The sequence below is a fragment of the Gigantopelta aegis genome, chromosome 13 (genome assembly GCF_016097555.1).
Source record: "Gigantopelta aegis isolate Gae_Host chromosome 13, Gae_host_genome, whole genome shotgun sequence".
In the NCBI taxonomy this organism is placed as follows: Eukaryota; Metazoa; Mollusca; class Gastropoda; order Neomphalida; family Peltospiridae; genus Gigantopelta; species Gigantopelta aegis.
In genome coordinates, this window is record NC_054711.1 from 15,271,774 (window position 1) to 15,298,242 (window position 26,469).

Genomic DNA, 26,469 nt, shown 5'->3' on the forward strand with positions numbered 1-26,469 from the left:
ATCCACCAAGGTGGTTCGAACCTGCGACACAAGCAACTGAGCTAAATCCTGCCCTATTAACCTTCCAACTACTGCAGGTGAGATGCTGTATACTGCATACAGTGCATTCACCAATTCATATTTCTGCCGTTTTGCACACAGCACTCACCAAAAACAGAAATATAATTAAAAAAAAAAAAAGTTCTTTTCAAAATGGTGGCTTTTATTTTGAACTTTGAAATTTTGAGTTCAAAAAGTATTTTCGCTCGACAACAATGGCGGCATGTCACCTTCATTTTCAGGGATCGATAGCCGATTGTGACAGCTAATTTGATAATAAATTTTATTGTTTTACCAACAAGGAAAATCACCAAAAATTGCAATATGAATCGTAGTTCGGGTTTAAAAAAAAAATATTGGTCAGAAAACCACTGTTATCAGGAATAATGGACATATATACTGGACAGCTGGCCACAAATGTCCGTAAGTAAATGCAACTTTTTTTTTTTGGCCTAATTTTAATCACCAATAACTGATCTAAAAATCATAAAAATTAAAAAAACCCATGAAAATAATACTTACCGATTCATATACGAACTTTATTTCATGTATTGTTAAAACATTTAAGTGAATATATGTCAGTAAAAATTATAAACTTGTACCCACTCAACGTGGTTTTTGTAAAACATTTATCCAGTAGTCTAAAGGTTAAGAGAGAATGCCCAGTAAGATCGATGTCAACCGGATTAGTAATAACAATTCTCGTGATAATGATAGACATGCCACATTATGCAAGAATATTAACCCAGATCCACCCAGTTCAAGTCAAAATCTATATGCACACATGCAGTGGATCCCAGGGAGTTTCTCCAATAGCAATAAGCCGATTCCATTTCTTAATAAGCTACCAACAAGTTCAGATCAATAAAAATCTTGCAGAGCTTGAAATGTTTGGGGGGTTTTTGTGGTTTTTATATATATATATATATATATACGTAATTATGTAATCATGTAATCAGTAACATATAACTAGGTTATCAATTCATAACAGTAAATTACACTCGGCAAAATAAATTAAGCAACTTATCTCACTGCAATTGCGATTAAAAAATCTATCTAATCGATCCTAAATTGCTTCATTTAACTAGGTGATTGTGTCATTAGCAGTAGCATGATATGCACACCTGTAAAAAGCCTCACGAAATATACTGAGAGAAACAAATTAGGGAACACTTAGTATTGTAGACAAAAATTAATTCACCAGGCACTAGTATGGTAGTGCGTGTATACAATATTAAGATATTAATTTTTATGTAGGCCTGAATGATGGTAATGTGGGACTGAGTGTAACAGTAAACTTCTTGGCATGTGAATAAGGGTATTGGTTGCATATTCATTCTCTCTCCCTTTCTCTCTCTCCCTTTCTCTCTCCCTCTCCCACTCCACTCTCTCTCTTCCCCCTCTCTCTATCTCTCTCTCCCCCCCCCCTCTCTCTATGTCTCTCTTATCTCTCTCCCCCCTCTCTCTGTCTCTCTCTCTCTCAATATCTCTCTCCCCCCCTCTCTCTCTCTATGTCTCTCTCTCTCTATGTGTCTCTCTATGTCACTCTCTCTCTCTCTCTCTCTCTCAATATCTCTAATCTAGCAAAATGTTAGCTAGGTTAGTCCAAAAAAATAATACACATCAGTGACATAACATTTCATCCAATGGCAGACACCAACAATCCACGGGTCTGTGTGATGTATTGAAAGGTGTTAAATGGTTTCCAGTTCAAGTTTGTTTGTTTTTACCTATATTCTTAGTGTAATAGAGAGACATTTTTTTTTTTTTTAAATCAGTAAATAATTCCATTAGTAGCAAGAGATCATCAGGGCAAAATCTTTCACCAAATTATCTATTAAACTTCAAAATGTTTCACCAAATTGTCTATTAAACTTCAAAAATTGCAGAAATCGCCAGTTACTTTCTAAAAAATGTCAACTTTTACATGAAATTACTACTTTCACAATTGGCGAATTCTGCGAGTGCCAGAGCTAGCCCAGGATCTTTTATAAGCACTTTCCCACAGACAAGACAGCACATACTGCAGCCTTTGATATATACCAGTTGTGAGCTAGTGGATGAAACGAGAAATGGGCCCACCGACAGGGATCGATCCTGTACAAATCGTGCATCAGACGAGTGCTTTGCAACTGGGCTACGACCTGTCCCTGATTTCCAGTGTCCAATAACTAAATATACAAATAAGATAGTACATATCATGACCTTTGTTACATCAGTTGTGAAGCATTGGCTGGAACAATCTCATGGTGAGATTACCATGAATACCCACTGACATAGCCGGGGATAGGGGGTGGGGGTGGGCAAGGGGGCCATGTCTCTTGCCAATCATACCTCTTTCCTCTCCCTCCCCCCCACCTGTACCACGTTATACGTTTTGCTGCTGCTCCATAACCTAATAGACAGCATGGATGCACACACACACATACACGTGAGTGCCTCTCCTCCCCCCCCCCCCCCCCCCTTCCGCCAATTTTAAATCTTGGCTACGGGCCATGCCCTTCACAATCACTTTTTTCCCTTCCCATGTTATATATTTCAGTTCAGCTGTTTTCCTCTCATGGAACATTGCGTCTCCTCGCATTTTAATCATCCTTTCCATCACACACCATATGGGTGCCCCCCACCCCCACCCAATATAAAATCTTGGCTATGCCTTCTTTAACATATCTTTGTGCATATCTGTATTTACCTTTCATTGCATGTTAAACACAATCTGTCATTCACCTCTAACAATAACATATTCAGAGGAAAAGCTAAATTACTCTTTCACAGCAATAAAAAAAACCCACATAGGTGGCCAACTATCCAGTTATGACGTTTACAATGGCCAACTATATGCAGTCATGACGTTTACAATTGCCAACTATATGCAGTCATAAGGTTTACGTGTAGTTGAGTATTGATTGAGCAGCTGTGCCGGTTCAGGTGTACCAGTACTACTATCATGCAGTCAACGTGTGCAAGTGCAGGGAGGAGAATGTAGGGCAATGCATGCCACTGTGGACAGCTTAGTGGAGCTTACAACTACACATTGTGTCCAAACAACCAGCAGGCCTGAAGATTCACCAAGAAAATTTTCGGTCAACTCTGTGTTACCTTGTCTGCCCGTTTCTCCACTGTCTGCTAGTCTGTGACTGCTAGTATTGGATTGTGTCTTCCAGTCTGTGTCTATACTAGTCTATAGCTGTGTCTACTAGTCTATAACTGTGTCTACTAGTTTATAACTGTCTACTAGTCTATAATTGTGTCTACTAGTCTGTGTCTACTAGTCTATAACTGTGTCTACTAGTCTATAACTGTGTGTACTAGTCTATGACTGTCTACTAGTCTATAACTGTGTCTACTAATTTGTGTCTACTAGTCTATAACTATGTCTACTAGTCTATAACTGTGTCTAATAGTCTGTGTCTACTAGTCTATATCTGTGTCTACTAATCTGTGACTGCATCTTCTAGTCTGTCTAGTCTGTGACTGTGTCTAGTCTGTGACTGTCTACTAGTATGTGAATGTCTACTAGTCTGTGACTGTGTCAACTAGTCTGTGACTGTGTCTGCTAGTCTGCGGCCGAGACCACTGTCTGCTAGGGTGAGACCACTGTCTGCTAGTGTGACACCACTGTCTGCTAGTATAAGACCACTGTCTGCTTGTATAAGACCAGTCTGTCTGCTTGTATAAGACCACTGTCTGCTAGTGTGAGACCACTGTCTACTAGTCTGTGACTGAGACCGCTGTCTGCCAGTATAAGACCAGTATCTGCCAGTATAAGACCACTGTCTGCCAGTATAAGACCACTGTCTGGCAGTATAAGACCAGTGTGGCAGTATAAGACCAGTGTCTGCCAGTATAAGACCAGTGTCTGGCAGTATAAGACCACTGTCTGCTAGTATAAGACCAGTGTCTGGCAGTATAAGACCACTGTCTGCTAGTATAAGACCACTGTCTGCTAGTATAAGACCAGTGTCTGGCAGTATAAGACCACTGTCTGCCAGTATAAGACCACTGTCTGCTAGTATAAGACCAGTGTCTGCCAGCATAAGACCACTGTCTGCTAGTATAAGACCAGTATCTGCCAGTATAAGACCAGTGTCTGCCAGTATAAGACCACTGTCTGCTAGTATAAGACCAGTGTCTGCCAGTATAAGACCACTGTCTGCTAGTATAAGACCAGTGTCTGCCAGCATAAGACCACTGTCTGCTAGCACAAGTGAGAAAGAGAGTAGAGAGTAGGGAGAAGAAAAAGCTAGACTTAGTCTCGGTGGTTATTGAACTTGTCTATTAATACACTTGAGTTCACTCTCCGGCTACAGATCGAGGGCCACACATAACTACTTGCACTACATTATACCATCTTCTCCAGCAACAAGGCCAGAGGAAAACACTAAGAGCAGCTTTTTATACCCGACTATTCTATCATTCTTGTAGATGTGGTTTCCATAGCAACACTGTTGTTTTGTTTACATTAGGGATCTAAATTTTTACTTCTTACCAGTGTCTAGTAATAGTTGGGTTGGTGTTTTTTTTAAATACATGTACATGTATGTGTGTTTGAATCAGGACGTGGAATTTTGTGCCAACTCTGTCAGAATAGACTGTTTAACTGAATGATTGAGCTATTTAAAGCATCATGGAAGGATGAATGAATGAACAGTTTGAACAGAAGAAGTTTGGTTTCTTTAATGACACCACTAGAGCACATTGAGTTAGTAATCACGGGCTATTGGATGTCAAAAATTTTGTATTTTTTTTTTACATATAGTCATAGAGGAAACCGGCTACATTTTTCCATTAATAGCAAGGGATCTTTTATATATGCACCATCCCACAGACAGGACAGCACATACCACAGCCTTTGATATACCAGTCATGATGCACTGGCTGGAACAAGAAATAGCACAATGGGCCCACCGACGGGGATCGATCCTAGAGCGACTGCACATCAGGCAGTTTAAACACACATTTTTTAGGTGACATCAGCAATCAAAGGTATATGTATAAGATGAAATCATTGATAATTTATTCTCATCTAAACTCTAGCTCGAGTGGTGTGAAGTTTTTAGATGTCCATGCATCATCTCCATCAGTGAGAGCGAGAGCGAGAGCGAGACAGACAGACAGACAGACAGACAGACAGACAGACAGACAGACAGACAGACAGACAGACAGACAGACAGAGACAGAGACGCAGAGGCAGAGAGAGAGAGAGAGAGAGAGAGAGAGAGAGAGAGAGAGAGAGAGAGAGAGAGAGAGAGAGAGAGAGAGAGAGAGAGAGAGAGAGAGACAGACAGACAGACAGACAGAGATGGGGGAAGGGGAAGGGGAGGGGGGAGGGGAAGGGGAGGGGGAGATTGAGATTGAGATTGAGAGAGAGAGAGAGAGAGAGAGAGAGAGAGAGAGAGAGAGAGAGCACGGGAACCCCAAACAAACTTCACAGTTTATTCACCTTTAAGTAATGAAAAGTATATGATAAGTATCTGAATACACAAAGTTACTAAATATTTGTTTCACCATCCTATACACTAAGATAACTCTGTTGACATTACTAAAGCATTCTGCGTCATAATGTGATAATCACCAGACATAACTGGGTCACCATCATCTAACCCAGTTAACAAACCTGTCATCACATCAGCAAGTGCAAAACTAATCCTTAAAGGGACATTCCTGACTTTGCTGCATTGTAAGATGTTTTCGACTAATAAAATATTTCTATGCTTAAACTTACATATCAGATATATTTTCTTGTTTAGAATATCAATGTGTGTATATTCAATGTGTTTCTGGATGTCTTAATATTTGTAAGACGCCCAAACTGGATTATGTCTTCAAATAATTTCGTAAGTAAGAAAAAAAAATATTTTAGGAAATAAAATGCAATTTAACGCAGTGCAAATGTTAGCACGATAAGAAATGCAGAAAAATATATTCAATATGTAATTACAGTCGCTAAAAAGTCTCTGTTAGTTGATAACATCTTTATAATTGCAGAAAACTCAGGTGCACAGTATATTATAGAAAGAAATGTTTTATTTAATGACGCACTCAACACATTTTATTTACAGTTATATGGTGTCAGACATATGGTTAAGGACCACACAGATTTTGAGAGGAAACCCACTGTTGCCACTACATGGGCTACGCTTTCAGATTAGCAGCAAGGGATCTTTTATTTGTGCTTCCCACAGGCAGGATAGCACAAACCATGGCCTTTGTTGAACCAGTTATGGATCACTGGTCGGTGCAAGTGGTTTACACCTACCCATTGAGCCTTGCGGAGCACTCACTCAGGGTTTGCAGTCGGTATCTGGATTAAAAAATCCCATGCCTCGACTGGGATCTGAACCCAGTACCTACCAGTCTGTAGACCGATGGCCTACCACGACGCCGGTAGTATATTATAGAGTGCAAATGTAAAACAATGCCTTAAGTGCTTGGATTGTGGGATTGAACCTCTATAGCAGACCCATTGGGTTCCCCCCTCCCCAGTCTTCAATCATACCACATGATTGTGGTATGTGCTGTTCTGGCTGTGAAAAAGGGCATATAAAACGATCCCTTAATATTACTAATGCAAACATGATTGTGTCCCCCCCCCCCCCCCATCTACAATCAAGCCACATGATTGTACATCAAAGGCTGTGGTATGTGATGTCCTATATGAAAACATGCATATAGAAAGATCCCTTACTACTAATGGAAAAATACACTGAGTTTTCTCTGATGACTAAATATATGTCTATGTGTTACAATTACCAACTATTTGACATTCAGTAGGGATCGACTGCATGGCTTCTGGAATTTTTATAAAATCCACTAGTCATGGGGATCAGTGATTTTTAAAATTGACTAACCACGACTAAAAATTCACTAGCCCAACTTTACTTTAAGTTTATACAATTTTACTAAATAATAGTAATAACCGGATATCATGTCACCTAAATGGGGAGATAGAGCTTAAAAACACTAACACTGGGGATGGAGACAGGATATTCATATTTACAAAATACTTAATCGGACAGACCATAGTTTTTAAACACTAATGCATATTTTTCACTATTAGAGCCATTTATGATCAAACATTAAAATCAAACATTACTTACATTTTATTTTTTAGATTATCCATTTCCGTACAACCGAAGTGTTTCTGGTCATCCTCGTGTTTGTAATACCACAAAATGCATTTTTTCATATTTTTTAAAACACAATTGAGTCTGAGAAATAACGGTTATAGAGTCCAGTTTTAGTATATTTTTATCGACATTTCACAGTTTCAACGTCACAAACTCTTGTTTCACTCTCTTGTAACGTTATCCAAATGTGTTACAGGTTTGTAACTTAACCAAACTTTGTGTCCATTTTTACTGGTTGAAACTAGGGTCTGCGCCTTTTAACTGCAACATTTGACAAAATATTTCCACTAGCTATCGGGTATGGCAATAATTGTTATTTACTAGCCCAACATTGAATATCACTAGCTATGGGAGTGGGGCTACCATAATCCATAAGTCCTGGCCACTGGTTTATTTTAAACTTGGGCTGTTTGGTGTCTAACATGTAGTTATTTTGACAATAGGTCAAGGAAAGAAAAAAAGTAAAGTTTGTTTTGTTTAACGACGCCACTAGAGCACATTGATTTTTTATTTTATCATCGGCTATTGGACATCAAACATATCATATATTCGTTTAATGACAAGTCAGAATATTTTAAACTAAGGCTATTTTGTGCCTAACATAAAAACACAACAAGAAGGAATATTGTTTAATGATACATACATTTTAAGCCAAGGTTATTTAGTAGTAATTAGATATCCAGACACTTGGTACCAGCGTCAGTGGCGTCGTGGTTAAGCTATCGGTTCATAAGGCTGATATAGGTACAAGGTTCGCAACCCGGTACCGGCTCCCACCCAGAGCGAGTTTTAAAGACTCAGTGGGTAGGTGTAAGACCACTACACCCTATTCTTTCTTACTAACCAACTAACCACTAACCCATTATCCTGGACAGAAGCCCATGGCAGATAGCTGAGGTGTCTGTCCAGGACACTGTGCTTGAACATTAATTGGATATAAATAAGCATGAAAATAAGTTGAAATGAAAAGAAATGAATAGACACTTGGTAGAGAGGAAGGAAATGTTTTATTTAACAACGCACTCAACACATTTTATTTACGGTTATATGACGTCAGACATAGGGTAAAGAACCACACAGATATTGAGAGATGAAACCCGCTGTCGCCACTTCATGAGCTACTCTTTTCAATTAGCAGCAAGGACTATTTTCTATGCACCATCCCATAGACAGGATAGCGCATACCACGGCTTTTGATATACCAGTTGTGGTGAACTGGCTGGAACGAAAAATAGCCCAATGGGCCCACTGACGGGGATCGATCCTAGATCAGTCATGCACGAGGCAAGCGTTGTACCACTGAGCTACGTCTCACCTCAGTAGGATTTGACTGCATGCAACTAATCACATGTCTAGAGAACACCCCCTTTAAGAAAAATGTCTTGTTTTGTTTACACAACACATCCAGACAAATAATATGGCCAAACACAACACTCGCCACAAAACTGCATGGAACAGTCACTGAACTAGTGAACACCGGCCGCCTCTTTTGTGGGAATGACTGGTCTGATGATTAAATCTGACTAACGAAGACCGAGAAGAAGAAGAATTTTACATCACTAGATCACATTCATTTATTAACCAACTGCTTTGAAGCTACTTAATTCAGCCCATCACAAAATTCACTATTTATTACCTGCTGATATTTAACGCTTGACGATGCATATCACATTGGCCTGCTAGAAAGACACGGATGGAGTAATAAGAATGCACATATCACAACCATCGACCTGTGCGAATGTTTCCAAAGACTATAAAGGAAGTCAGTGAAACTAATACTGTGTGTGTTGACACTTGTATACAAATTGACACAGTCACAACTTTTACATGTTGATACATGCATGTATTAACCAGTACATGTCGAGTTAATTTCTGATGACAGAGCTGGCTCCAGGTGAGCAGAAACTTTTGCCAAATTATCTATTAAACTTCAAAAGCTAGATCTGATTTCAGATCTTACTCATGGTGAGTCAGGGGAAGGGAAGGCAGGGGAAGGGAAAGCAGGGGAAGGGAATGAATGTTTGTTTTAAATGTATTAAAAGTTACAGTTTGTTTTGTTTAATGACACACCTAGAGCACATTTCTTATTAATCACCGGCTATAGGATATCAAGTATTTGGTAATTTTGACGTATAGTCTTAGAGAAAAAAAACCACTTTATTTTTTCCATTAGGGATCTTTTATATGTATGCACCAACCTAGAGAGAGGATAGTGCATACCACGGCCAATGATATATACCAATCGTGGTGCACTGGCTTCTTGTATATCCACCAACCCAAATGCGATTTGTGAAAGCAGTTGGAAAATTTTATTTCAGTTTGGCGAAATAATTTTATGTAATAATTGACATTTTTTAGTAAATAATTCGCAATTTCCGCACTTTTTTAAAGTTTAATAGACAATTTGGCAAATTGTTTTGCTCGCCCAGAGCTAGCCCTGCACGGTTGTTGTATCAATCGCAAGGCACTGCTTTGGATAAAAGGGGGGGTGGGGGTGGGAGTGGGGGTGAATAATCCTGTGACCATCTCACCCCAAGTGACTGTTTTATCTCATACAGTTCACATGTATCTATAGTCCAAGGCTGGAGATTCAGTTTGTGAAATGGGGAGTAATCGGTTTTTCACATTTTAATCTGGAAGCAAGTTCTGGAAATTGATAAGCAGTTCCTACCCCTTGTACAGAGATAAACTCCATTCTCATTTCGTGTATATTTAAACTAATCTTTTTTTCTTCTTTTTTTTTTTCTTTTTTTTTTTAACTGAGTAAATAAAATTTAATATTAGTTATTCTAATGTTGACATATATATGTGTACTTGGCATTAATTTCTTAATCAGGGATGGGACGTAGCCCAGTGGTAAAGCACTTGCTTGATGCATGGTCAGTTTAGGATCGATCCCCATCTGTGGTCCATGCATTGAGCTATTTCTAGTTCCAGCCAGTGCACCATGACTGGTATATCAAAGGCCATGGTATGTGCTATCCTGACTGTGGGAAGGTGCATATAAAAGATGGGAAAATGTACTGGTTTTCCTCTCAAAGACTATACATAAAATTTACCAAATGTTTGAAATCCAATAGCCGATGATTAATAAATCAGTGGTGTTGCTAAACAAAACGAAATTTAACTTTTTAATTTCTTAATGATACAACTGAATAGTTGTACAATTAATGCTTTAAGAAGGAACTAGAAAGGAAAAGCTGCTTGTGAAATTTATTATATCATAAAGCAAATGATCTATTTTCAATATAATTTAGAATGTCTATAGATCTGCCTCTTGTTTCCTGTTAATTTCTAGCCTTGTTTATATCCCACCATTTTTTATTTTTTTTAGCAAATCTAATCAAAGAAGTTAACATACTTACATACCAGTGGTGTCATTAAACAAAACAAACTTTAACTTTTATAATTTATTAAAGGGATTGTCCGGAGTTTGCAGCCATCGTTAGATGTTTGCGATAACAGAGCTTTGTTGGCGACTACTATTTTATACTAACAGTGTCTGTATACTGAACGTGTTTGTGGTCATATACTGTTTGTAGCACTCAGTTTTTACTTTAATTCATGATATATATTTTTTTGTATACATGTACGAAATCATTTGGAGGTAAAATCCAGTCTGGGCTACTATAAGCATTAGTACAACAACAAACACCTTGTAAATACAGACACTGATATTTTAGATAAGAAAATGTATTTAATTTGTATGTTATGTCATCAAAAAGGCTCTATTGGTCGGAAACATTTTACAATGGTTGTATAAACTCAGGACTGTCCCTTTAATGATAAAATTGAATAATTGTATTATGCTTTAAGATAGATCTGGAAAGTAAAACTTGCTTGTGAAATTGATCATTATAAAGCTAATTGTATATTCTGAGTGGCATCTGACTACTGCTCCATGTTAATTTGATGCCTTCTTTATATCCCACCTTTTTTCTTTCTCTTTTTTTGCCAAATTTAAGCAAAGAATTAACATAACACATTTACATGTAGATTTTAATTGTCTAACCCCAAAATTCACACTGTAATTTATAATTTAAAGAAAAAAGTACAAAAATGTGAAAACACATTTAAAAACCTGCATTAATACAATTTTGTTTTAAAAGAATGAAGATTTTCAAAAAAAAAAAAAAAAAAAAAAAAAAAAGGAAAGAAGAAAATGAGCAAATCTTACCTATCAGTAACAAAGAAAATACATGTGTGTGATATAAACATGGCTTTTGGAGAAACCAATTTATTATTGTTATGTCTGGTCACTTATTCCAGTGCATGATATCTTCTGTGTCAGTGGGTTGTTAGCATATTTGAAATAGGGCAGTAGTCAAATAAGGTCAACCTCAGGACAGTAGAACTGGGTCAGTTTTAAAAGATAAATAGCTGACCACCACGTGTTATCTACAGAGTGTAGTGAACCCCTTGAATAACATGAGGAACCAGGCTCCATCGGTTCCAAGATACCAGGTAATTTGGTGTCATCACTGGTGTCTGTGGGTCATGGTAGGTAAATATGGAGTGCAACACAGGATTGGAAAACTAAATTTTTTTTAAACTAGATCGAGTAATAAACTCTGGTTAACTGAAACCATGCTTGTTAGTTCAAATTTGAGACTATTTAGAAAGGTCTTAGTATGCACCTCCCCTACCCCCTCCTCACACACAAATACCCATAGTTTAAAAAGTTTGTTTTGTTTAACACCACCACTAGAGCACATTGATTTGTTAATCATCAGCTATTGGATGTCAACCATTTGGTAATTTTGACATTTTAGTCTTATAAAGGAAACCCACAACAGATCAGATAGTACATACCATGGCCTTTGATATTCCAGTTGTGGTGCACTGGCTAGAACGATAAATAGCCTATGGGCCATCCAACGGGGATATGGGTCCACCGACTGGGATATGGGCCCACCGACTGGGATATGGGCCCACCGACGGGGATATGGGCTCACCGACTGGGATATGGGCCCACCGATGGGGATATGGGCCCACCGATGGGGATATGGGCCCACCGACTGGGATATGGGCCCGACTGGGATATGGGCCCGACTGGGATATGGGCCCACCGACTGGGATATGGGCCCACCGACTGGGATATGGGCCCACCGACGGGGATATGGGCCCACCGACGGGGATATGGGCCCACCGACGGGGATATGGGCCCACCGACGGGGATATGGGCCCACCGACGGGGATATGGGCCCACCGATGGGGATACGGGCCCACCAATGGGGATATGGGCCCACTGACGGGGATATGGGCTCATAAACAGGGATCGATCCTAGAACGATCAGTCATCAGGCTTTCGCTTTACCACTGGGCTACATCCCGCCCATCACATACCCATAGTCCACCTTTTGCATTCAACAGTAACCGCCCTTTACAATGTCAACACCCCCTTTACAATGTCAACACCCCCTTTACAATGTCAACACCCCTTTACAATGTCAACACTCAGATGGCTCCTACTTCGATATTGACGGACCCCCACCCCCTCCATACAAATCCTGCATAGAGACCTGATGTACAGGCTTTTGTATGAACAAGACCTAAAAAAAAAAAAAAATGTTTAAATTAAATTCTTCAAATTGGGCATGGTGATGTTTAGCATTCTGGGTGTGTGGGTTTTTTTTAATTTTTGGGGTTTGGGGGTGTACACATCAATTAAATCTGATAACTAAAAAGCTTGAAAATGCAGATCCGAGACTTTTTAAATATTGTAACGGCTGTTTGTATTAATAGACTTTATTAAAGCATTTTAAAATTTATACAGACACAACTTCTGATCATCTTTGGGGCAGGACGTAGCCCAGTGGTACAGCGCTCGCTCGATGCGGGGTCAGTGGGGGATCGATCCCCGTTGGTTGCGCTATTTGTTTTTCCAGCCAGTGCACCACGACTGGTATATCAAAGGCCGTGGTATGTACTACCCCGTCTGTGCAATGGTGCATATAAAAGATCCCTTGCTGCTCATTGAAAAGAACAGCCCATGAAGTGGCGACAGCGGGTTTCCTCTCTCAATCTCTGTGTGGTCCTTAACCATATGTCTGACGCCATATAACCATAAATACAATGTGTTGTGTGCTACGTTAAGTAAAACATTTCTTTCTTTTTTCTTTTTCTGGTCATCTTGGATTCTGTTGGTGGTGGACCAAACTGTAAGCTCTGCACATGCCATTCCAAATTACATTACATAGCATTGGAATATGAAAGAAAGGAAGGAATATTTGTTTATCTACACTACAGTACATGGTTACCTTTTCACATGTCTACAAAATATTTTTTTTTAAATGTACCTGTTACAACCTCATACATACATGTACATGTATTGACTAAGTACTGAAGAGCAGCAACAAAGCCTCTTTTATATGCTCTAGCTATCCTAAAGATATATCGGGGGGTACAGATATTTACCCCGTCTTACGGCGTGATCTAAGCACCAAGAACACCTTAAGTGCATAAGGTGCATGTACATGTACTAAACACTTAGCACTAAGATCAATTAATAAAAGCTGTGTTCGAAATAAGCACTTGTCCGTTTGTCCCAACAAGTGAAAATTTATTCAGACAAGCAAAATGTGCCTCGGTGGTTGTCCAGTGGACAAGTAAGACATTTCAGTGCAGCAAGGGTTCTTCAATACTTTCCCACAGACAGGGCAGTACATACCACAGCCTTTGAAAAACCAGTCCGGGGGCCCTGGTTGGGATGAGGGAAAATGCAATGGGTCCGACATGGAGGTTTGACCTGACAGTCCAGGAATCTCAAGTATATATGCGCTCTAATACCAACTACACATAGGATGTGTACATCTGATCCATAACAAGAGCCACATACAGGCAGTATAGATTTTCTCTCACAGTATACAACCCATTAACAAGACATGTTACTGTCCTTTGACAGACAGCACTGGCGATAAACATGTCGTGCCCACAACAGCATGCTTGAACTTCAATTCTGGTATACAAGGCACAGAAACTACAGTGTGGCAACATGCTTGAAACTTAATTCTGATACAAACCAGGGGAACTACAGAGTCACAGACACTGTCAAATCTAATATCTTACCATCACACAGTGTGGCAACATGCTTGAACCTTAATTCTGACCTACAGTCACACGACACTCTCCTATCTAATATCTTACCATCACACAGAGTGACAACATGCTTGAACCTTAATTCTGAAACAAGCTGGAATAACTAGTGCCATGACACTGTCAAATCTAATATCTTACCATCAGACAGTGTGACAACATGCTTGAACCTTAATTCTGATACAAGCCAGGGAAACTACAGAGTCACAGACACTGTCATATCTAATATCTTACCATCAGACAGTGTGGCAACATTAAACCTTAATTCTGACCTACAGAGTCACGACACTCTCCTATCTAATAGCTTACCTTCACACAGTGTGACAACATGCTTGAACCTTAATTCTGACCTACAGTCACGACACTCTCCTATCTAATAGCTTACCTTCACACAGTGTGACAACATGCTTGAACCTTAATTCTGACCTACAGAGTCACGACACTCTCCTATCTAATAGCTTATCTCCACACAGTATGACAACATGCTTGAACCTTAATTCTGACCTACAGAGTCACGACACTCTCCTATCTAATATCTTACCTTCACACAGTGTGACAACATGCTTGAACCTTAATTCTGACACAAGACAGAAGAACTACAGAGTCACAGCTACTCACATCTAATACCTTACCTTCACACAGTGTGACAACATGCTGCTTGAATCTTAATTCTGATACAAGCCAGGGGACTACGATGTCACGAGACTGTCCTATCTAATATCTTACCTTCATACAGTGGTGGCCTCATTTTCATTCATAGCAGAGACTTTTAGTAATTTGGGATTTCACCAGCTTAGACTCAATTTGCCATTTAGTATCACCATAGCACACTGACAGCACATGCCAATTAATGGTGGCAAGTCCGTGTTATATACAGACGTCGCAATAAATCAATAAAATTCCAAACACATTGATAAACACAAATATATCTCTCACTACACGACACATAGCTGAACTATGAGCCAGAAATACATTTATTGGCTTCCTTTGAACATCTAGTATCTACACCGTAAATATATAGAGAGAGAGAGACATATATTTCTCGGATGGCTATATTTAAGTTGACTTGTCCTATAGTAATTTAATACACACTGTATTCTAAGTACAGAAGAATTCAATTGAAGTACTCCAAATACATTGTGAGACAGTTCAGAGATGCCTATCTAGGTAGTACTAAACCAAATAACTTCCAGCTGGGTCAGAGTTCGAGGTGCACCCAACTTTTGATAGAGAAGTGAACAACACAAGTCCTGTGATTGGTTATAAATATGAGTGCGTTGGTTGTAAAAAATAATAGTTTCATCTGGGTAAAACAAATATACAATTTTATTTCATCTCGTACCAATGTGTCAAGTAGCCTTGTGCTTGAAACATGTATGGGGTACCTGTAAAAAAAAAAAAGTACTCAAATTTTGTGCAGAACAAGGGTAGTCATAGACGATACCCGTTATCTCAAAAACAAGCAGCTTGACCCCAATTTTTTTCTGATTCACTTTAAGTATGAGGGGTGGTAGTATTTATATCCGTGGCGTTTATGTTGATTGATACGCTGCAGGTAGGAGTTTTAGCCACATACAGGGCTTCTAGAATACGGTGGCCCGATGCCCGAGGCCAGTGGTTTTTGGATTCGGGCCAGTAACAGTTACTTTGTGAGATCCCGATGGCAAGTGGTCAAAAAAATTAATAATCTACAATGCTTGGATCGTACGAAAACAAAAGAAACATCTACAAGTCATTTCTTTCAATTTGCAATCACATGCAATATTTTACTAACAAATAGTTGGCAAACAGTAATCTCTGACCTATTGATGACATCAGTATACCTACCAATGTAACTTTATTCAAGTTATAAAGTGTAAACACTGAAAAAACTAAAGTTTATTGTTTGCCGCCATGTTCTCGCTGCACTGGTACCCAAAGATTTGTTACTCCAATGTTAACAGCAGTACAGTGCAAGTGTAAAATGCAAAACGGTAGCCAGTCTTTTATTAGTTTTTAAAGGTTGCATGTCACCATTTATGTTGCAAAACGGTCAATGTCTAAATTATTAATTTAATTGATAAAATATCACATAAATTGCAAAAAATAAATAAATAATAAAAATAACTAATTACACAATATCATGAAATAAGTAAATATAACAAAGTACCTATATTGAAAAATTACTAATTTTGTATGTTATATGTGAGTGGTGTGTGTGTGTGTGGGGGTGGGGGGGGGGGGGGGGTGTAAGCCTTAAACTGTAATACATGTACACTTTGTTAACAAAGGTTCTTGTTTCCTTTCTTTTTTGTATGTGGGTTTTTTTTTTCTAAACAAACCATAAAGTGTGCCTAATGAGCCTGGGTTGTGCAAATTGACAAATATTTACATACGATCTTAGTATGCAAAATGTACCTGGTACATTAAAAAGTAAATTATTTTTAAAATACTGGGGTTTTTGGGGTTTTTTTTTTTTTATCAACAGTTAAAATTGGGCAAGTGAATTTTTCACCATGGCCAGTGAATTTTCAAATCCACTGGCCCAATGGCAAGTGAATGTTAAAAAAATTCTAGAACCCCTGCCACATATATTACTATTGTTGTCTATGGGATTTGATTTGGTAGTATACACCCTCTATAGGTTTTCAGTTGTCGGAATTAGCACCTGTTTAACGACCATAGAAAGAAAAAAGAGAGGAATGTTTGTTTAATGACAACTAATAATTTTAAACCATAAATATTTGTCGACTATAGCATGGTGCTGTTTTGTGAACGGTACATACTGGTGTACTATACATGCTTGTACAATTATCAGTGCAAAAAGTTCACGTGTTGATATATTTATCATATCTGTATCAAAGTGATTACACAATGGTGGATCCAGAGGTAGGGAGGGGGATTCATAGGTGTTTTCTCTGTGACTCCCCGAAGCTATTTGCAGGGGAAATTTTGTTTTTAAACTTTTGATTAGTGATATTTCTAGTCAACTGAAAAATGATTAGCAACTACTGTTTAAGACTTTAAAAATTGTTTTGCGTTCTTTAAAACTTGCATAGTGAATGGCAATGTGATAGTACTGAACAAAATGTTCCCCGATTTGAAGTGCCCTTTTTAATGCCCTGATGACGTACATGCACTTCATAACAGTAAAACAGAAGAAAATTTTTTTGTATCGGACACAGATTTCCCATTTTAATAGATAAATAACTTTCATACATGTATGTAGTTGTTGAATACTAGCTTATTTATTGTTACTGTTTGTCATAATAATTTTAAATACATCATTTTGTTAATATGCTTCCAAAACATAACATGCTTGATGTTAATCGCAAGGCAATTACCATCACTACAATATCAGCTCAATATAAATTATGTTAAAATGTCTTTGGTAGCTGTGCCATAGCAGGGTTTGAAAACTCCATTAGCCCTCAGTCCCAGCCAGTGATTTTTGGTCTGGGCTGGTACACTTTTTCTGCTGTAATTCTATAATACATAGGGCACTTGTAGCCAAAGCTTCGGTGAGGGCTGATGACATTCTCAAACACTGACCTTAGTGGGTGTTAAATCAAGGTTATACGTGTAACACGAATAGCCAAAGCTTCGGTGAGGGCTGATGACGTTCTCAAACACTAACCTTAGTGGGTGTTAAATCAAGGTTATACGTGTAACACGAATAGCCAAAGCTTCGGTGAGGGCTGATGACGTTCTCAAACACTGACCTTAGTGGGTGTTAAATCAAGGTTATACGTGTAACACGAATAGCCAAAGCTTCGGTGAGGGCTGATGACGTTCTCAAACACTGACCTTAGTGGGTGTTAAATCAAGGTTATACGTGTAACACGAATAGCCAAATCTTCGGTGAGGGCTGATGACGTTCTCAAACACTGACCTTAGTGGGTGTTAAATCAAGGTTATACGTGTAACACGAATAGCCAAAGCTTCGGTGAGGGCTGACGACATTCTCAAACACTGACCTTAGTGGGTGTTAAATCAAGGTTATACGTGTAACACGAATAGCCAAATCTTCGGTGAGGGCTGATGACGTTCTCAAACACTGACCTTAGTGGGTGTTAAATCAAGGTTATACGTGTAACACGAATAGCCAAGAAGGCAGGAAATTAACACAGAAGTAAAAGGAAGTCATGTTCATTAGTTCCGTAATTGCCTTGCACTAAATCACATAGGTCTTCCATGTCAAAGGTCGAGGGGCACCCTCAGATTAATATTTGTAGGAAATGTAACAACTCCAATTCCAGCTCTGATTGGCAGTAATGCATGACTTGGAGAATAACTAACGAGCTTAACCACGACACCATCGGTGGCACAGTGGTTAAGCCATTGGACTACAGGCTGGTAGGTACAGTGTTTGCAGCCCGGTATCGGCTCTAACACAAAGCGAGTTCTTAAGGGCTCAATGGGTAGGTGTAAGGCCTTCTACACCTTCTTCTCTCTCACTAACCACTAACCAACTAACCCACTGTCCTGGACAGACATACCAGATAGCTGACGTGTGTGCCCAGGACAGCGTGCTTGAACCTTAATTGGATATAAGCACGAAAATAGGTTGAAATGAAATGAAATGAACTTCAGAACCACTATACAGCTTATTAAATGGCAATTACATCTACTTAATGATTTTTTTCAAACTTGCTCCGGATGGATAGCAAACCCGGTACCTACCAGGATTACACCATTAAAGCCAGTATCGTCTTACTTTATTGTAGCAAAATCATTTATAACACCTGGTGTTGTTCTAATTAATTAATGACCTGTCACAGGGCTGACGAAGATTAGTTATTGGACATGGTTCACTGCATTTCAGTACTACATTGTAGTATTGTGTCTGCAGATCCAAAGTTGAAAGATGTATTCAATATATCTATGTAGGTAGGGGCGGGACGTAGCTCAGTGGTACAGTGCTCGCCTGATGCGCGATCCATCTAGGAGTGTTTTTGTTTTTTATTATGTACCCTCCTATTATTTTCCGACAGAACGCCTGTCAGTGTAATCAAACAAAAGGACATCTGAAGTTAACTGCTTTAATTTTGCTGAATCAGCTACATGGAAATGTTTTGTTTAATGAGGCACTAAACACATTTTATTTACAGTTATACGGCGTCGGACATGTGGTTAAGACCACACAGATATTGAGGGACAAAACCTGCTGTCGACACTTCATGGGCTACTCTTTCCGATTAGCAGCAAGGGATCTTTTATATGCACCATCCCACAGACAGGGTAGTACATACCACGGTCTTTGTTACACCAGTTGTGGACACTGGCTTGAACGAGAAATAGCCCAGTGGGTCCACTGACAGGAATCGATCCTAGGCAATATATATATATATATATCCAATAATTTTGCAGTATGTAACTATATTAGTTACTTTTCACTTGTCTATTATATTTCAAACAAAATTATATTATAACCAAATTAAACGACAACCCTCTGGTAGAACGTACTTATAATACACATTAACCAATACTTTCAAATTAGGAAGGCCAGATGCATGCACTTCTTAAGTTAGGAGGGCGGAACACAACCCAGTGGTGAAGCGTTCGCTTGATCAATCCTCGTCAGTGGGCCCATTGGGCTATTTCTCGCTCCAGCCAGTGCACCACAACTGGTATATCAAAGGTCATGGTATGTACTACCCTGTCTGTGGGATGGTGCATATAAAAGATCCCTTGCTGCTAATTGAAAAGAGTAGCCCATGAAGTGGTGACAGTGGGTTTCTTCTCTTAACATCTGTGTGGTCCTTAACCATATGTCCGACACCATATATCGGTAAATAAAATGTGTTGAGTGCGTCGTTATATAAAAATATTTCCTTCATTCCTTAAGTTGGCTGATATCTAGTTCAACTACATGACTGTAAGTTATAGCTATAGGCCAAACAAATCACATGTTATATGTCCCCACAAAGGTTAAGGTGCCAATCTATACTTTTGATTAATGTTCGTCTGTTAATGTTATGTATAGTCAGTAATAGCATTATATGTATAACACATTATGGTTGACAGTTTGAATATTTAACATCACAGCATCTCAAAACAAATGGGATAAATTGTGTGTCCTGTTTGGTCAGAGGCCAATGACCTGTTAGATACATACATGTGTATGCCTAATAATAAGAAACTATACTATTTAAGTTATTACAAGCCTCTGAAAGAAACATTTAAAAATGCCTCAGCACATTTAGACTATTCGTTATCACCCAGAGTTTTGCGAGAGGGTGTGGACTACAAAATTACATACCTTAAAATGTAGAACATTCATGGAAATACATGTACTTTTCTAACTTTTACCAAGTTTTAGAAATATAAAGATAACTGCTATTTAAAATGTAGAAACTTCATGGAAATAAGTGTACTTTTCTAACTTTTACCAAGTTTTAGAAATATAAAGATAACTGCTATTTAAAATGTAGAAACTTCATGGAAATACGTGTACTTTTCTAACTTTTACCAAGTTTTAGAAATATAAAGATAACTGCTATTTAAAATGTAGAAACTTCATGGAAATATGTGTACTTTTCTAACTTTTACCAAGTTTTAGAAATATAAAGATAACTGCTATTTAAAGGCACAGACCATAGTTTTAATCCACCAAAAAATGGACACCAAGTTCAGTTAATTTACAAACTTGTAATTTACAAACTCATTTGGATAAAAGGAAGGAAGGAAACGTTTTATTTAACCAAGCACTCAACACATTTTATTTACGGTTATATGGTGTCAGACATATGGTCACACAAATATCGAGAGAGAAAACTCACTGTCGCCACTTCATGGGCTACTCTTTTTGATTAGCAGCAAGGGATCTTTTATACGCACAATCCCACAGACAGGATAGCACATACCACGGCCTTTGTTACACCAGTTGTGGTGCACTGGTTGGAACGAGAAATAGCCCAATGGAACGGCCCACGGGGATCGATCCTAGACTGACCTCACATCAGGCGAACACTTTAATATGAAATTTGAATAATTTGATAAATAGTGCTGCTAATAAATAAAAAACACTTTAAAAATCACCTTACTTTAAATGTATCACAAAATGATTGCCTGTCAGAATTACCAAATGTTTGGCATCCAATAGCCAATGATTAATTTATCAATGTGCTCTAGTCAGGGTTTCTGCCAGAGGGTAAAACGGGTATGACGCCATACCCAAAATATTTGCAGATTTTTGTTTTTTTTAAGATAAGCTTTTGACAAAATTAATTACTCTTATCATTTTCTTAACCCTAACCCTAAACTTAATACATTTTCTTTCTGGGGAAGGCCCCCCCCTTCCCCCCCCCCCACCCACCCCATACCTCCTGTTGACTGTGGTTGCATACAGTTCCATAATACCATACACAGAAATTTCTTTCTAGTAGTGTCATTAAAAATAATAATAATTAAAAAATCAAGTATTACAAAATGCATTGTGACGTTTAGATATTGAACTTCATACTTTCATATCCCTTCATACTATTGGCTAGTTTTCTACAATATAATTTCAAGCCTTGTAAAGTTTTTTTTGGATATCAGTATATATATACAGATATATACACACAGTGCTTATAATGCAATACTTAAATGATAAAAAAACAACACTTACAAGTTACAGTGTCCTGGCCGTAACATAAGACTATATGTACATAGTACTATAAGGACGACTACTACCACCGTGTACAGGTAACTATAGCAATGTGGTCATGAGTGTAAGACCGGAATGCTGACAGTGATAACTCACGGCTGCCATTGCCTGTACAAGTTACCTAAAACAACAGCTCTTAACGCATTTCTCTAACTATGCTCACTATGTGCACACTAGGCAACAAGTTCTGTCAGGTTAATCCGTATTCATAACAACCCAATTCTTTGCATCGGGTTTATATATGTATGTATGTCTAAAAAAGAAGCTCATACCGTATATTATCAAATTGAAGCACTCGTGGATAATATATTCACACTTTTATCACAGGACACTCATACAGTATTTTATCTAATTGAAGAAACAACATAAGTTCTGTTGGGTGAATCTGTATTCATAACATTCCCCAATTCTTTGCATCAGGTTTATATATATATATATATATATATATATATATATATATATATATATAAACATGTATATATATATGTCTAAAAAAGAAGCTCATACCGTATATTACCAGAATGAAGCACTCATGGATAATATATTCACATTTTATCACAGGACAAACTCATACAGTATTTTATCTAATTGAAGAAGCAACTTAAGTTCTGTTGGGTGAATCTGTATGAACATATCCCAATTCTCTGCATCTGGTTTACATGTGTGTATGTTTATTTTATCTAATTGAAGAAGCAACTTAAGTTCTGTTGGGTGAATGTGTATGAACATATCCCAATTCTCTGCATCTGGTTTATATGTGTGTATGTCTATTTTATCTAATTGAAGAAGCAACTTAAGTTCTGTTGGGTGAATCTGTATGAACATACCCCAATTCTCTGCATCTGGTTTATATGTGTGTATGTCTATTTTATCTAATTGAAGAAGCAACTTAAGTTCTGTTGGGTGAATCTGTATGAACATACCCCAATTCTTTGCATCTGGTTTATATGTGTGTATGTCTATTTTATCTAATTGAAGAAGCAACTTAAGTTCTGTTGGGTGAATCTGTATGAACATACCCCAATTCTCTGCATCTGGTTTATATGTGTGTATGTCTATTTTATCTAATTGAAGAAGCAACTTAAGTTCTGTTGGGTGAATCTGTATGAACATACCCCAATTCTCTGCATCTGGTTTATATGTGTGTATGTCTATTTTATCTAATTGAAGAAGCAACTTAAGTTCTGTTGGGTGAATCTGTATGAACATACCCCAATTCTTTGCATCTGGTTTATATGTGTGTATGTCTATTTTATCTAATTGAAGAAGCAACTTAAGTTCTGTTGGGTGAATCTGTATGAACATACCCCAATTCTCTGCATCTGGTTTATATGTGTGTATGTCTATTTTATCTAATTGAAGAAGCAACTTAAGTTCTGTTGGGTGAATCTGTATGAACATATCCCAATTCTCTGCATCTGGTTTATATGTGTGTATGTCTATTTTATCAAATTGAAGACCTAGATGTAGCTCATGGAAAATATTCACAACTTTTTTTAATACTGTACTTCAATTATCAAATTAAAGAATTAATGGATAATGCATTCACACGTTGTCACAAAACAAAACTCACACCATGATATTTGATCTAACTTAAGGTAACTCAAGCACTCAAGATAATACTGTAGATTCTGAAATTAATGGGATCATAATATTAATGAGAAACATGCAAGATCGTGTTATTCGCATTAATAATATGATACATTTATTTCTATGTTTCGTCCAGCAATAGTCCAGCAAGCTATGTGTTACACACTATTAAAACTAAGACTAAAATTCTAATACCTTTATAAAACAACTGGAGCACAATTCATCATAGGCAAGACAGACTAACTATCCAATAGTCCAGAAAACCCCAACATGATTCATTGCACGTTAATGGGTTTTAGCATGCTGATCTTGATGCTGACAGTTGACAATTTTGTTTTGTTTTTACTGTTCAAGTTTGCTGCAACTTTCTTGGCAGTTTAGGAAGATACAGTTGTAATCGTACATGTATGCTAATGTTTAGCAAGATTTAAGCAAGTGGACACCACTTAAACAAAACAAACAAATATGGTCCGTTTTGATTTTATTACATACCCTCAAATTATTTTCTGGCAGAGAGCCTAGCTGCCCTCCACATTTTTTTTCCCTCACCTCTTTTTGTATAAATTTAATTGTCACACCATAACATGACTCCGGCAGTGTAGGTTAACTTTATCCCAATCACACACACACTGACAACACAACCTCTGCAATTAATTAATGAATGAATGAATGTTTAACGACACCCCAGCACGAGAAAATACATCGGCTATTGGGTGTCAAACTATGGTAATGCAAATAAATAAAGTGATGATCAACATCAATATAAAAATTCAAGATTTAAACAAAAAACTGTAAAGAACTGTGCAAAAACACAAATATCACATATAGATACTGAATTTTACTCAAAACTTCAATTTTGTGCTGTATTGGCCATTCTCAAAGAAAATGTTACACCCCTGCACCACGATGAGGTTACAGAATGCACAGGGGCCTCTGCAATTAAGAAAATGTGCCCTGAAGCATTATAAACTTCATGGTATTGCCGATATAATATAAAATCCTGGTCATGCCAGTGAATCTAACAATATGAGCAAGCCATGCATTTTGTTATTTTACGAATACACATGAATCAGTATCTATATACAATTCATTGTCTACAGGAATTCCAATAAGGCTACTGAAGGCAAAACTGTGTGCACAAAGGTATTCTTTGAATTAATTGTTTGATCTTTCAGAGTTTCGAATACAGTCAAGTTGGTATCATTTGATCAAGATTATGTTTACTTCAGAATCAAATGAGAAGTGAGGCAATGATGTGTAAAAATAATAAAGAAAATCACAGGAATATTTGTTTACCGACTTCTCAGCACGTACAGAATAATGATGTTCATTGAAATACAGCTATGATACCTGTGTTTCAGTGAGTATTATTAACTTCTGATACTGCATCAGTCTTTGCCAAGAGCAAGATCAAGGGCCATGGCCTCTATACTATATCACACGTCGGTGGGCCCACTGGGCTATTTCTCGTTTCAGCCAGTGATCCACAACTGGAGTAACAAGGGCCGTGGAATATACATGTACTATCCTGTCTGTGGGATGGTGTATATAAAAGATATCTAAAGATGGATAAAAAAGAACAGCCCAAGGAATTAGTAGCAACAGCGGGTTTCCTCTCTCAATATCTGTGTGGTCCTTAACCATATGTACGATAAAATGTGTTGAGTGCATCGTTAAATAAAACATCTCCTTCCTTCCTATACTATAATAAGGGGACGGGATATAGCCTATTGGTAAAGCATCCGCCTAATGCACAGTCAGTTTGGGATCGATCCCCGTCGGTGGGCCAATTCTCGTTCCAACCATGGCACCACGACTGGTATATCAAAGGCTGTGATATGTGCTATCCTGTCTGTGGGATGGTACATAAAAAAGATCTTTTGCTACTAACGGAAAAATGTAGTGGGTTTCCTTTCTAAGATTATGTGTCAAAATTACAAAATGTTTTACATCCAATAGCGGGTGATTAATAAATTAATGTGCTGTAGTGGTGTCACTAAACAAAAACATCTTTTTTTTGACAATATGGGTCCTGGCCGCTATATAAAAAATTCCATTTCCATTCTAGACTGATACAGAAAGTAATACGGCACTGACAAGAACACTCTAAACATCTACTGTTATGAATGCATGTGCTATGTAACGCGAAATGTAATTTATCACAAGACAAAAGTTTCAGGTACATGTGGTTAGCAAGCCAATTTTTTATTTATTTATTTATGTGTTGTCAGCATAAAATAACAAGTCTCACGTTTTCGTTTACGCATGAAGTGTTCTTGTTTCTTGGGACCATCGGTCAAATATTTTAAAACCACAAGAGAATTAAGAAAGGGTTACTGACACCTGCATGTTGTCGTCTTCGCCAGGAAAGGAGAGCGATAATTCACTCTCTCAACACACTCGCACGGAATGTCTTAGGATACCGGAAAATTGGCTGCCTTGCAATAAAAATTTTAATAAATGTTTTGTCTGAAGTTTCTTGTGATTGCTCACCTAGCACTAATGCAGACGAGTAATTACAAATTTGTTCATGGTAAAGACTGACAAAAAGCCGTAGTTTAAAATGTACTGAGGTGTCGTTAGACCAGGGGCCTAATTCATTAAACTCTCAAAACTTTGTGATCTCGCAGTGCAATGCTGACTTGCAAAGAGGATGCTTTGTTGTTTAGAAGAGCCTAGAGAGCTTTGTGAATTAGGCCCCTGGGCTTCTACATTATGGTAGCCCCACTCTCATGGCTAGTGATATTCAATGCTGGGCTAGTAAATAACTACTATTGCCATGCCCGACGGCTAGTGAATTTTGTAAATATGAATATTATGCCAACCCCAACCCCACCCCCCAATGTTAGTGTTTTTAAGCTCTATTTCCCTCTTTAGGCGCAATATCTGATTATTACTATTATTTACTAAACTTTTATCAACTTAAAGAAAAGTAGGGCTAGTGAATTTTTAATTATGGCTAGTACATTTTTTAAATCACTGATC

At 37.9% G+C, this 26,469-nt stretch overlaps 1 protein-coding gene across 4 annotated transcripts in view; it reads right to left on the reverse strand.

Moving 5' to 3' along the window:
* Positions 1 to 26,469, reverse strand: part of LOC121387485 (sodium-driven chloride bicarbonate exchanger-like) — a 153,560-nt gene that overhangs the window by 89,238 nt on the left and 37,853 nt on the right. Inside the window, exon 1 of one of the 4 annotated variants that reach the window (XM_041518622.1) lies at positions 21,856 to 22,073. The exons of the other annotated variants lie outside the window; for them this stretch is intronic. The gene's annotated coding sequence lies outside the window, so the exon portion shown is untranslated. Of the gene's footprint in view, positions 1 to 21,855; positions 22,074 to 26,469 lie in introns of those variants that run through there. 4 annotated transcript variants of the gene reach the window in all.